Source organism: Silene latifolia, chromosome 2, assembly GCF_048544455.1.
Source record: "Silene latifolia isolate original U9 population chromosome 2, ASM4854445v1, whole genome shotgun sequence".
NCBI lineage: Eukaryota > Viridiplantae > Streptophyta > Magnoliopsida > Caryophyllales > Caryophyllaceae > Silene > Silene latifolia.
The window spans coordinates 59,346,551-59,358,639 of NC_133527.1; the positions used below are offsets into that span (position 1 = coordinate 59,346,551).

Genomic DNA, 12,089 nt, shown 5'->3' on the forward strand with positions numbered 1-12,089 from the left:
GCATTCTCTCCGGGCGAGGTAGTCTCAACTAAGCTTCCTTCTTAACAGTTCCTAACAGCAAAGTATAGGCTAACTCCTTATAATCAATGCGACCCAACATCTGCATATGGCAGCACATGGACTCAATGGTCAAAGAAGAGATCTCGCGGGCGCGATCTCGCGGGTCCAACTCATACCCCAAATGCATAGCAAGCAAAGTCACCATGCCTCCCATAGGAATCTTACCAGTTTTGACACTCCGAATATCAACACACATTTGAACAAATTCACTCACCCAATCTGGCCGACCTACTCCTTCCGGTCCCATACCCCCACAACATGTTAATCTCACTCCGGTTGATATTAGTAGGTTCTCCTTGGCACAAGAATGTCATGACAAGGACACGATGAATAAAGCGGAATGCCGGGTGAGGTATCCTAGAACATTTATGAGTGTGACCATCATTACACTGATGAGTAAGTGCATACCAAAACTCATTCGTAGCTGCCCAAGAACACCCAGCCCAACTCTCCGTATCAGCTCTTGGGGCTACACCAAATATTTCCCTCAAAGTAGGATAGGATAAGACGGTTTCTTTGTTCATTAACTGAAATTTAATGCTAGGGGGGTCACTCTCAGGAACCTGCTCAACGGTGGATAAGAACTCCAGCGTTAATCTCTTATACGTGTCAGCCTTCTTATTCAAAAACTCACTCAACCCAGCCCGTTCTAACAATACCTCCACCGCCTCAAGGACTCCCAACTGTCTTAATGCCTCTCTGTCAAGAAATTTGGTTACGCGGATGGTTCTTTTGGGAATTATAAGGGCTCTCCAGTATTTTTGTTGAACCTCAGTCAGAGTACATCCCATATAATCGACAGCTAGATGATTGGCACTAGCACGTGAGGTACTAGTGCTGGCCTTTGGGGTAGTTTTTGTAGCTTTTCGAGGTGGTTTTTTTCGTTTTGTGGTCATTTTACGGCACTATCAGCAACCTGCAACAACAATACAGCAACAACCCACACCCAACTCCAATACAGCAGCTCCAATCACAACATCAACTGCAACAAGACACCAACAACAGCACGGCTACCCGTCGGCAACACTCACGACACCTCACAAAAGCAACTCCACAGAGCAACAACAAAAGACACTCAACAACTCCAATTCACGTAACAGCCTAGCAACAACAACAACACACACTCCGCAGTGCCTCACAAACCCAACACCCCCTCGTCGCTCAACGCAAACCCAATTGACAGCCCCCAAAACAGCAATGAAACACCAAAGACTACCGCAATTGAGTGTAAGAACTCACAAATATTTGATTTAAGCAATGAAAGTCCCGAGTTTATTTCAAAAAAACTCGAAAAGTGGAATACTAACAACCTGTTGAACGCAACTCTTGCACGAATTATGGAGGAAATGGCTCGGATTTGCGAAATCCCTGAAATTAGGGTTAATAAAACCCAAATTGTCGAACCAATTTTAGCAGTATTGGGACGAATTGCAGCAAGAAAGAGTCGAAAACATACATGAATTGGGAATTTTTGCACAAATTGCAGCAATAAGGGATGAAATCTTAACAATTAGGAGTGAACAATCACGTTGTCGGAGGAATCGCAGCAAGAATCTCCAATTGCTCCAGAAATTAGGGTTAAAAACCCAATTTTTCGGACCAAATTCAGCAACAATAGGACAAATATTTCCGAAATATCAGTGGATAATCACGATTTGGGACGAATTGCAGCAATAATTCCCAATTGTTAGAAATTAGGGTTACAAAATCCCAATGTTTCGCACCAAATTGCAGTAGTTTAGAGAGGAATTTGGAAGTTGAACAATGAATGAACACGAAACAATTGATATTAATTTCGTTGTGATTTATTGAGCAGCAATTTGTGGGAGGAATTTGGAAAAAAGATGGATTTATATGAGAGCTATGTGAGTTTTAGGAAACACGAATAAGAAAGGAAAGGGGATTTGTCGAAGGAAAGGGTTAATACCTGATGTGAATGTAAAGTGTGCATTGAGTGGGAGTCGAGCGCGCGTCAGATGCGCTTAAGGTGAACCTGGGTCGCGAAATAGGGACTGCTTGTTACTTATGCGCGCTCAAATAATGTGACTGAGGCACACTTTACATTCACGACTTGTATTTCTTTCTTTCTCCGTCTCAAAGCATTATTCATCATTCCTATTACATATAATAAACCGTCAAAATAAAATTAATTAAAACAAGTAATAAAAAGAACACAATAATATTTCTAATTACTAATTAAACCAAATAAGTTAACTAATTATAAAAACTAAAGAAATATTACAAAGAAAAAGGATACAAAACCCCGAGTTGCCTCCCGTTAGCGCTTTTGTTTATAGTCGTTTGCTCGACTTATTGGTGAAATTAATCTTCATAAATGGGGTCGTAGAGATCTAATGACCCTACCACCTCAATCTCGACACCATCATGATAGGGCTTCAGTCTTTGCCCATTTACTTTTAGCACTTTATCCGTCGTCGGATCTCGTACCTCAACTGTACCATGAGGATAAACATTAGTAATTATAAGTGGACCAATCCAACGAGATTTCAACTTACCTGGAAATAGACGAAAGCGGGATTGGAATAAAAGGACTTTTTGACCAACTTTAAAGTCCCGTCTCAATATCATCTGGTCATGCCAAGCTTTCGTTCTTTCTTTGTAAGTAGCTGCATTCTCATATGATTCAAGTCGAAGCTCTTCCAACTCTTGCAATTGCAACTTCCGATGCAACCCCGCGTCATCCAAGCTCATATTAAAGCTTTTTATTGCCCAATATGCTTTATGCTCCAATTCTACAGGTAAATGACACGCTTTCCCAAACACAAGTCGATAAGGTGACATACTAATTGGGGTTTTATAGGCCGTTCGATATGCCCATAATGCATCATCTAATCTCAAGCTCCAATCCTTCCGATTCGGATTTACCGTCTTCTCAAGGATAGATTTAACTTCTCTATTGGACACTTCAGCTTGTCCATTAGTCTGCGGATGATATGCCGTGGAAACTTTATGAGTGACACAATACTATTTGAGCAAATCACTAATTGTCTTGTTGACAAAATGAGTTCCACGGTGACTTATCAAGGCCTTTGGAATTCCAAATCGAGCAAATATGTTAGCCTTGATAAAATCCGCCACCACCTTGGAGTCATCGGTCTTAGTGGGAATAGCCTCCACCCACTTAGACACATAATCTACCGCCAATAATATGTAAAGATTTCCATATGAACTTGGAAAAGGACCCATGAAATCGATCCCCCAAACATGAAAAATCTCACAGTTAAGCATGTAACTTTGCGGCATCTCATTCTTTCGGGAAATATTGCCTACTCTTTGGCAATTGTCACAAGTTTGACAAAATCCATGAGCATCTCTAAACAAAGAAGGCCAATAAAACCCACAATCTAGCACTTTTCTCGCAGTTCTTCTTGCACCAAAGTGGCCACCACAAGCATGTGAGTGGCAAAATGTAAGGATTGAGGCCATCTCGTTCTCCGGTATACACCTCCTTATGATTTGGTCGGAACAATGCTTCCACAAATAAGGTTCATCCCACACATAATACTTCGCATCACTACGAAGCTTGTCTTTTTGAGATTTGGAAAAACCTTGTGGAAATTTAGAAGAGCAAAGAAAATTTACAAGATTGGCATACCATGGCTCTACGGATCGAATAGCGAACAAGCTCTCATCAGGAAATAATCCTTTCACCAAATTTTTCTCATGTGGATTTGCATCAACATCCACTAACCTGCTCAAATGGTCCGCTACAACATTTTCTGCTCCCTTCTTATCTTTCACCTCCAAATCAAATTCACTAAGCAATAGAATCCATCTTATCAATCTCGGCTTAGATTCTTTCTTCGCCATCAAGTGGCGCAGTGCTGCATGATCTGAAAACACCACCACTTTCGTACCAAGTAAATAGGACCGGAATTTTTCCAAAGCAAAAACAATTGCTAGAAGCTCCTTCTCAGTTGTGGTGTAATTTCGTTGTGCTTCATTTAGGGTCATGGATGCATAATGAATAACATGGGAAGCCCTCCCATTCTTCTGACCTAACACCGCCCCCGAAGCATAATCACTCGCGTCACACATGATCTCAAAGGGAAGAGGCCAATCCGGTGCTTGAATAATTGGAGAGGAAGTAAGCCTACCTTTCAACTCATCAAAAGCCTCCTTACAAGCCTTGTCAAAGATGAAATCTGTCTCCTTTTGCAACAGCTTGCATAAGGGTGAAGCGATCTTAGAGAAATCCTTGATAAACCTGTGGTAAAAACCTGCATGACCAAGAAAAGATCGAACTTCGCGAACATTAGTAGGGTAAGGTAGAGACGAAATAGTATCAATCTTAGCTTTATCTACCTCAATACCTCTCGAAGACACAACATGTCCAAGTACTATACCTTGTTCCACCATAAAGTGACACTTCTCAGAATTCAAAACAAGGTTAGTATCAATACAACGCTTAAGAACAAGAGATAAATGGTGTAAACAAGTATCAAAAGAATCACCATGCACCGTAAAATCATCCATAAATACCTCAATGAAGCGTTCAACATACTCAGAAAATATGCTAACCATACATCGCTAAAAGGTAGCAGGTGCATTACAAAGTCCAAAAGGCATAAGTCGATACGCAAAGGTACAAAAAGGACAAGTAAATGTGGTTTTCTCTTGATCCTCAAGAGCAATAGCTATTTGAAAATACCCCGAATACCCATCTAGAAAGCAATAATAAGCCTTACCCGCTAGTCTTTCAAGCATTTGGTCAATAAAGGGAAGAGGAAAGTGGTCTTTTCTAGTGTAGACACCTCATTTCTGCACCTCCCGCAAACCACCCAGTGATGATTGGGCCGCATGTTCGATTCGCGGAACGATTTGTGACAGTTCGTAAGATTATCGTCAAGTGATTGCTCAAATATTGATGTCGACCTCATAATTGTCATCTACGTCCTGATACGGTCGTTTTGGCAGTAATTAGAGTACATTCAGAGTCCGGGTCAAAAACCGTCTCCATTTTCTGATAACTGTTAAATCCCGAGTCAGAATGTTCTGGAATGTTCCGGATATTTATATTCCATATTTCATAAATTCATTGTTAATTCGTCACATTCATCATACTTAATCTAAATAATTTGTTTAGTTAGTTTGTTAATTCGTTTATCATTCATCCATGTAAATAATCCGTCTCATCCATGTTTTACTGTTCTCATGACCCCATTCATATGTTAAATAACCTATTAACCACTTTCATCCGAGTAAATAATTTTAATCCATCATTAAAATCACCAATCGACATTAATGATTTGCAGTTCCGGCTTCACAGCCAGAACTCACCCTTGGAACAGACGCAGCGTCTGCTGCGCCTCTTCCAGAGGGCGCAGTCCTGCTGCGCCTGTTCCAGGATGAGTTCTGTCCCTGAACTCCGTTTCTGCCTTGACGTAATTAATTAGGCTACGTATTAATTAACTATTATTCGTATTATCGCTAATTCCTGTTCGTTATTTCTTTTAATTTATTCTTTTATCTCTTTTTCTCAAATTATCCGTTTTAAAGGTATTTTCGACATAAATCGCCTATTCCATTGTAATACATAGTTGTTGTATTTCTTTTATCGCATTGTTTGTATGCTTTCACATGTAAACGAGCATTAAATCCTATTTCGACCAAATTGTATGCTAATTACGTGTCAACCGACCTAGTTAAATTCTCACATGCTAGGATTAATCTATTGGATGTTGCATTGCATGCATATAGCCGACGATATATCGAGTACAAATAACTCCCCTAATCATTAGTAGAGGCCGCTATCGAGGCGGGCGGGATTAGGTGTTCGATCAAAAGAGCTTCCTAATACGTACCCTCACCCCTTACTCCAGATCTCCGTGAGCACCCGTGTTCATTGGCATCCACGAGAGTCATTCTAGGCATAGAATGCTAAGGGTAACGATTACTTAGTGTTCATGTCACTACTTTGTGTCTTGACATGACACGAGGTACTCGAACGGTTCCAATTTCCCATAAAAATTGGTGGCGACTCCATACAAAATGCAAACGCTTGTTCCCCGTTTCTCACCAAGCGCCCCCGTGGGCGGCCCGCTGTCCACAGTTTGGCGACTCCGCTGGGGATAATACACTTACGTGTAGCAAGGGTGAAACTTGAACAAGGTTAGGGAATAAGTTTGTACAAGACAATTGTCGGTTCTCATAACTCGGTCTTCCTAGACCGTTTTATTCGGCCTTCCTAGGCCCAACCCAACCCATTCGACCAATCGTCCCGTCTAAACGGCCCTAATTCTTATTTGGGCCCAAAGATGGATAGCGATTGACATCATCCATACCATGATGCTTACTCTTGTTTGTATCAAGGGCCTTCACTACTTGAGGAAATGGACTAGGAATCGGCCTTACTCTTGTTTGGCACGAGCCTCTCCACAGACTTTGGGTTTGATGGTTCGGTATGGCAACCCACCCTTTAAACCAAAACCCTTCTAAATGCCCTCAGCATCCCGTTATAATGCTTGTATAAATGTGTAAACCTTACGTGATCACCACTTCTAAACAAAACCATGACGAATTTTCAAAAAAATCAAAATCCTCATTTTCAAACAAGAATTTCGAAAAAGTAGGCCTTTAATTAGCGCAAAATCCGGTCAAAACTCTGTCCGTTTGTCAAGTCAAAATTCGGGCCACAAGCCCATTTCAAAACCTCACTTCGAGTTCACTCCTACAACTACACTACAGTTGACTAGGACACACATTTCCAAAGACCTTGTCTTTCTTCAAAACTCACTCAACACAAGTGGCACACACCCACTTCACGAGTCAAAACTTTTCCTCTTTTAGTAAGTGTGATAGAATGGTCGATCGTGTTTTGATTCGTCGCCGATCTCTTATCCAGTTTCCAAGATGCCCGGATCAAGTGATGAAACAAACCTCCAGCAAATTCAAGAAAGTAATGATCGAATCCTAGCCGCGATAACCCAAATGCAAATCACTCAGGAACAAACCTATGACCGCCTTGAACTTATCGAAGGTCGTATCTTTGATGTAGAGGGAAGGTTGCCTCCCCTTAAAGGTGAAGTACTACAATTTTCCGATGACGAGTCTAAAGATGTGAATCCTGTCCTAGGGACAACCGCAGCTGAGAAGAGACTCCGATACCTAGAGGAGCAATTGATGTACCTTAAGGGGGATGACATTTATAGGGAAAACAATCGCAAGTATGAAGCCGTCAATTCCAAATTGCCCACTAACTTTAGCATGACGGATATCCCTAAGTTTAAAGGGCATGAGAACCCTTTGAACCACATCCGTGCCTTCAAGGACTACATGTCTATCAAAGGCATCAAACCCGAGATGTTCTTAAGGATCTTTCCTTCATCTCTTGACACCATTCCGAAGCAATGGTTCTACACTTTAGATCACAAAAAGGTCGCTACTTGGGAAGACGCCGCGATCGAGTTCTCGAAACAATACGCGGATAATGCCGAGATCCAAGTCAATATGCGTACTCTAGAGGTTCTTACCCAAAATGACAAAGAAGGATTCACCGACTTCCTAAGTAGGTGGAGGAAGACTAGTACTCAACTAGTTGAACGCCCGGATGAGGCTACTCTCGTGGAAAAGTTCGTGGATAATCTCAAACCCATATATGCCAGTCACTTGAGATATCAAAACATCAAGACTTTCAAGGACTTAACCGTACTAGGGACACGAATTGAAGATGACATCCGTAAAGGACTCTTGTCCAAAACGGTAGGTCAAGGATATCAAGGGTCCACAAGTCGTTCATACGGCTCCACTAGCAAGACCGACGAAGTTAACCTTCTCGAGCCATCCAAGAAAACTAGCCCGCCAAGGAAGTTCACAAACCTTGGGGATACGTACTCCAATGCTCTAAAAAGGCTAATGAAGCAAGGTAAACTCCAACCCATTGGACCTACTCCCGAACCCGAAAAGAAGTCCAAGTTCTGGGATGAAAACTCCTACTGTGAATACCATAGGGGCAAAGGGCACGACACAGAAAAATGCTACAAATTGAAACACGTGCTTCAAGATATGATTGAAGATGGTCGACTCCCAATTCCACCAGGAGGTAAGCCCAACAACACTCAGAATCCTCTTGGAGTTCTAGTGATTACAAGTGACGAATCTACCTTAGATTGCTCACACCTCATTTCTCCCACCGAAAATGAAATTCATGCAATTGAGAAAGAAAGGTTCTACTCCACTATCTCCCCTACCATTTCCGACTTCATCGCATGGGCAAGAAGTGTAGATAGACAAGTGTGGGAATTAGAAAACATGTTAACGGCCTTGAGCCATCCCAATGCAATGCCTAAGGAACATGTACCATTGATCTTCTCTCAAAATGCCACTATGCAAGAAGTAGTCGCCGTGGTTGATAAACTAGTCGATCAAATCATACAACTAGAAAGTGATATCATGAGAATGAAGGAACTAGTCGATCAATGGGGTTTGGGCCGATGACGATGAAGACGAATACCTCATTGAAAACTCCTTAGTCAAGGAAATAGTCCAAAATGGTGAAGACCAAGATGTGGATCACCTAACTCGTTCGGGTTGCCCATATCAAAGCACTACTCAAAACGGTTCAACCAACGTCATCACACCAAATGACAACGAAGACGACCCCACGGATCATTTGCTCAAGCAATTACAGAAAACCAAGGCTGATCTTTCAGTCTGGCAACTAGTGGCAAGCTCATTTCCACATCGCCAAGCTTTACTGCAAGCTTTGGCCAAATTGAATGTAGCACATAACTCCACTCCTGAAGATGTAGTCAACTTGGTCTTCCAAGAATCACCGAGGCTAAGTAATCCTATTACTTTCTCAGATGAAGACTTGCCACCTTTTGGCGCTAGTCACAACCTTGCTCTATACATCACTGTCATTTGCCTAAAGAAAAATGTGCCAATGACTTTGGTAGATGATGGCTCCGCAGTCAACGTCATACCCCTCAAAACGGCGTACAAGCTAGGCATGAAGGAGTCGGATTGGACTCCTACAAATCAAGGTGTACGTGCATATGACGGTACACGACGAAAAGTGGTTGGACTTGCTAGCCTAACCATAGCCACGGGACCAATCGAACGAAAAGTTAACTTCCAAATAGTGGACATCGAAGCTTCATTCAACATACTTCTGGGAAGGCCTTGGATTCACGCTTCCAAAGCGGTAACATCCACCCTTCATCAAAAGATCAAGATCCCACTAAATGGCAAAGTTGTGACGATCACTTCGTCACCCATCAAGGCAACAATCGAGAAGCAATCAAACAATCAAGTCCTTGCGGATCCCATATACGAACTTGGGGGCTTCCAAAGTGTGAATATCATAGAAAGTGAGTTGGAACCCTTATACTATAATCCCTACTCTAACTTGGTGGTCAACCACATACTCAAGTCTCAGGGATACTTCCCTGGAATGCCTTTAAACCCAATTCGGAAGAACACCTTCGCACCCTACAAGAAAGGCAACTCGATAAGGATACCACTTGGACTAGGATACAAACCCACAACTGAAGAAGTTCTCGAAATGCTCGCTCAAGTCCAAAATCGCAAGCACGTGGGAGTCCAAATGAGGCCATACCTCCCCACTCTAAATGGGTACTTCGTTCAAGAAGGAAGTTCAGAACTCTTCCATGGATTTCCCGAACCTTGGCATTATCTTGAGTGGAAGTTAGCCGGAATCGAGATATTTCATGATTGCTACTTCATTCCTCCCGAAACGGTTCCTACCGTCAAAACCCGTCAAGCACCTTGCTTCGACGAACAAGCTGTTAGCCTATTGTTTGGAGAAGACCGATTCATTAGGGCCGCGCAGGATGAGATCATTACTATGATACTTCAAGACGATCGCTTCAACCCCACCGCATTGATCACAGAAATCGACACAAAGCAGCAGAAAGGATGGAGAAAATCTATCAAATGGACCAACAACCAAGGAAGGCTCTTCAAGCTCACTACTGGAGAAGGAGAGATGTTCAAAGGAGAACCAGAAGACGACGAGTTCGAATCGGAGTCGGAGTCGGAGTCAGAATCAGAGTCTAGAGGAGTCGTTAGAGAGTCTACTTCTGTTGTCATCCCCACTCCCTTCGTTTCTCCTAGCTTAGCCTCTAGTAGTCACGGTAGTTCGGGGAATGCCCCAATTACTGTTCCTTTGCCGCCACTGACCATGGATCAGTTGGCTTCTTTGTTTCAACTTTACTCAAATCTTAATATGAATAAATCAGGTTCTGCTTACTCTCTGTGTTCTTTCGAGTGCAATTCTGTTTATGATGATACTGAGGATGACCAAGACCCAGACTTGACCGAAATACCTCCCTACGTAGCCAAAGAAATATTACAGGAAGGGGAAGGGGGACCAGTAATAGAAGATACCGAACCCATCAACGTAGGAACCGAATTAGAACCCAAAGAACTTAGGATAGGGACTACCTTGAGCTCTACCGAAAGGGCCGATTTCATAGACCTCCTAAATGAATTCAAAGACGTTTTCGCTTGGTCCTACAAAGACATGCCAGAATCGACAGGGGATATCGCCGAACATAGGATTCCGATTAAGCCGGGTTTCAAACCCGTGAAACAGAAGCTTCGACGAATGAGAACAGAATGGGCTCTAAAGATTAAGGAAGAAGTGGATAAACAATTCAAAGCCGGGTTCATCAAAGTTTCCGAGTACTGATCGGGTAGCTAACATAGTACCTGTGCCCAAAAAGGATGGGAGAATCCGTGTTTGTGTTGACTTCAGGGACTTGAACAAAGCGAGTCCGAAAGATGACTTCCCTTTACCTCACATTGACATATTGGTGGACAATCTGCAGACCACGCATTACTATCCTTCATGGATGGATATGCGGGTTATAACCAAATCAAGATGGCCATGGAAGATATGCACAAGACCGCATTCGTCACCCAATGGGGAACATATTGCTATACAGTAATGCCATTCGGATTGATCAACGCCGGAGCTACATACCAACGCACCGCAACTACACTCCTACATGACATGATGCACAAAGAAGTTGAGGTATATGTAGATGACATGATCGTCAAATCCAAGGAAAGAGAGGGACATATTGCAAACCTTCGCAAGTTCTTCGCAAGGCTACGAAAGTACAACATGAGACTCAATCCTCAGAAATGCACATTCGGGGTAACATCCGGAAAACTCCTGGGATATGTCGTTAGCCAACGCGGTATAGAAATAGATCCTTCCAAAATCAAAGCTCTGATCGAAATGCCATAACCTCAAACAGAAAAAGAAGTCAGAGGATTCCTGGGAAAAATACAATACATAAGTCGATTCATATCGAAACTTACCATGATTTGCGAGCCTATCTTCAAGAAACTCAAGAAAACAGACCACACCATGTGGGATGATGATTGTCAAAAGGCGTTTGACCGAATCAAGGAGATATTGGCTAAACCACCAGTGCTCCTGCCGCCACAACAAGATCAACCTCTTGGTTTATATCTCACAGTAACTGAAACTGCCATGGGTGCTATGCTGGCTCAAACCATAGGAAGTGAAGAAAGAGCTATTTACTATCTAAGTAAGAAGTTCTTGGAATATGAGTGCAAATACTCGCAACTCGAAAAGACATGCCTCGCTCTTGTGTGGGCAACGAAGAAGCTACGTCACTACATGCTTAGCTACTCCATCAAGATATACTCCAAAATGGATCCAGTCAAATACCTCTTCGAGAAACCCGTCCTCAACGGACGTCTTGCAAGGTGGACTCTGATGCTCTCAGAATTCGACCTCAAATATGTCCCACTGAAAGTCATAAAAGGTCGCGCCGTCGCCGAATTCTTCGCAGAAAATCCTATCAACGACGCACAAACCATAGACACTTGGTCATTTCCCGACGAGGATATACTTCAAACAGACGTAGACTCTTGGGATCTATACTTTGATGGAGCATCAAATTTAAGAGGATTCAGAATAAGAGTGTTGCTCATTTCTCCTAAAGGTGAGCATACACCAATTGCTGTCAAACTCGACTTCGAGGTGACAAACAACGCTGCAGAGTATG

General features: G+C 42.6%; 1 pseudogene; it reads right to left on the reverse strand.

Moving 5' to 3' along the window:
• Window positions 1-2,382: 2,382 nt before the first annotated feature.
• The window catches only part of LOC141640853 (uncharacterized), a 36,181-nt pseudogene continuing 26,474 nt past the window's right edge, over window positions 2,383-12,089 (reverse strand).